Source organism: Olea europaea, chromosome 15 (assembly GCF_002742605.1).
Source record: "Olea europaea var. sylvestris chromosome 15, O_europaea_v1, whole genome shotgun sequence".
NCBI lineage: Eukaryota > Viridiplantae > Streptophyta > Magnoliopsida > Lamiales > Oleaceae > Olea > Olea europaea.
The window spans coordinates 16,919,176-16,921,950 of NC_036251.1; the positions used below are offsets into that span (position 1 = coordinate 16,919,176).

General features: G+C 35.5%; 1 long non-coding RNA gene across 1 annotated transcript; it reads right to left on the reverse strand.

The window, feature by feature from the left end:
* Positions 1-280: 280 nt before the first annotated feature.
* Positions 281-1,548, reverse strand: LOC111410313. The gene is made up of 3 exons (XR_002705651.1): positions 1,357-1,548; positions 1,029-1,101; positions 281-954 (listed from the first exon to the last, which is right to left on the reverse strand). It is a non-coding gene; the product is annotated as an uncharacterized LOC111410313 (long non-coding RNA).
* Between the last annotated feature and the right edge of the window lie 1,227 nt (positions 1,549-2,775).

The window sequence follows — 2,775 nt, forward strand, 5'->3', positions numbered from 1 at the left end:
TCAGAGAAGTTTCCAAATCACAAATCATATATTCAGAATTCATTTTTCACCATAACTAATTGTCAAGAAAGCTTACTTGTTGCAATGAAAACTCGAAATCAGAAATATACATTAACTAGTCTACATTAAATTCATTCATAATTATACAGGACCTAAAACAAGATTTCAAATGAAGAAGATGTTAATTCAGTAACTAGAATCGGTCTTGATACTTGAACCATACGTTTGGGATATATGGAGGAATACTTTACATTGAGAGGCAACTGCAGTCCATTTTTTTAAAAAAGGGCTACTATTATGAACCCCATCCTCTAAAAGAAGTTGCCATTTTTCCAAATGTGCTTTCAACTAGAGATCAAGAGATGTAAGTAAAATCAAAGTTCAAAACATAAAATAATTTAAAGACCAACGTGTGTAGAATTTGTACTAAAGTTGGGTTTTTGGGAAGCGGACGGCTATGGTGGCAAATGGCAGTGGCAACTATCAAAGATGGGAGGTAGGCCACGCATGGTTGAAACGGCAGCAGCATCATTCGACTGAATCGGCCGCACAACCGGATGGTGGATGACAGATGACTTTGAGTCTGATAGTGGCTCCAATTGCCGGCAACACTCAAGGCAAGAAGGAAATTAAGGAAGGGTTCAAGTGAGGCAGACATTATGGGACGGTTGGTGGGATTTCCTTTTCAAATTTGCAGCTGTAATAGGACTATAATCTGATATATTCATATTGAAAAAAATCAAACTTGGTGGGTCACGCGACCCACCAGGACCCACTGTGGGTTCGCCCCTGGATGCAACTTGTTGATATCTAATCTCAGCTATGGTATCCTATAATGAAAACAACTAAATTAAAATAGTAGGACAATGAGGATTAAATCAAGCCGAAATGCCCACGTAGTTTCTTTCTTTCCTCATGCCATAGAGGCTATAAATAAAACACCCTCCCCTTAACCTATGAAAAAGAATATAATCAGAACATAGCAACTACATCCATAACAAGCATTGCATACTTGGAAAAATACAAACCTCCAATTTAGCTTTGAAAAGGTTGAGATCAGGCCCCTTCATTTTTCCTTCCCTTCATGTAAGAGGCATAGGCCTGCAAGTTATTGACCAAAAGCGGTTTCATAAGAAATTTCATAATTTAAAAATTAAAAAAAAAAAGTTGAGCATGACTCAACAAAGATGGAACACCATTATGTATGTAAGACATTGAAATTTAAACAGAATACAAACAGAAACATATACCTATGAACTATAGGCAATTGGTTAATTCAAAAAAATAAAAAATACCTAAGTATCAGAACAGATAAAACAACAGTAAAATGGTTTACTTCTAGCGTGTTCACCGTACAATGTGGTTTGATTTGGCTAAGTCCCGATCACCACTGCAAACCAAGCCCCACTCTCCTGTCAAGGTCACAGAAGCCTCCCCATCTTCCCTATCGCAGTGAAGTTCAAAATTGCCACCCACCCATTATCGAGAACATGGTAAGAAATAGATCGGGGCTTAAAAAAGAGGAGAGGAAGAAGAAGAAAAGAGGAGTGAGACGAGGTAATGCAAGTATTATGCCAGACTTCAATCAATCTTGGATATAAATATTTTTTATATATAATTAATACAATTTAATCATATATCTATTATTCAATTAATAGATAATTAAATAAATAACAAAATTTGTAGATTCAAATCTTCGTAATTTGTTAATCACAAGGAGTTGTGATTGTAAGATACAAATTATATATAATTGAATTTTAAATTGTTTGCGGTCGTAAGTAATAACGAGATACGGATATTGTTATTACGGATAAACTATCACGTGTGGCATTTCTTACTTAAGAAGTAAGTAGCTGATCTCACAAGTTAAAGTGTAGTGACACTTAATGAACACGTGGATATTTTATTATAGAACAAAATATTGGAGACCTATCGAGAGATTCCACATGGATGAGTATTTAAATATCAGTGGTTAATCTCTAATGTTCGGTAGTGGGATTGGTCCTTTGATTTGAGGTCGTCATAGTATCTTATAAGACAGTTATACTTTAACGGTGTTGGATGTTGCTCTGCCAAGGGCCGCTAATACGACATCGTTCGAGTATGTCAAGAATTGTATGAAGGTTATGAATGACCAACAGAGAATTCGTCACTTTTAGATAGTAGGAGATTATGATCTGTTTTTCATTCAATTAAGTCGATAACGAAATTTTTGGTCAAGGTGTAGTTATAAGTCGAAAAGGAGTATTCGACTTATATTGACTTAATAGTAGAGTGAAATATATGATCAATATTCGGGATTGACACACTTCCATATCTCGTAATTGATCGGATTATATTGACGAATGGATTATAATTTCACGGTAAACGAATGAGTTTGGTTTTGTTATACCACGAGCCCGTTTGAGCCACATTATAATGAGAAATAGAGCCGTTATGGGCCCCACACCAGAGATAGAAATTCAAAAATGGTGGCTTGATGTGATGGATAACGGTCATATTTTTTATTTTAATGAGGTAAAAATGGGGCTCAAACAGAGGCCACGGGACATTTCCCGTCACATGTATTACCCTAACACATTGTTAGATGTCAATTTGGGACGGCGAGTGTGAATTGGTAAATTAAAAGAATGTTTTAATTTATCAATTTTGACTAGATCAAAATAATATTTCATGTCGTTAGGCATCGTGATCGGAAACCTGATGAGTCGCACACAAAAGGAGAACTAGAAGCTTGTGATTTGTCAATTAATTAATTTAACAAGTGTTGAATAA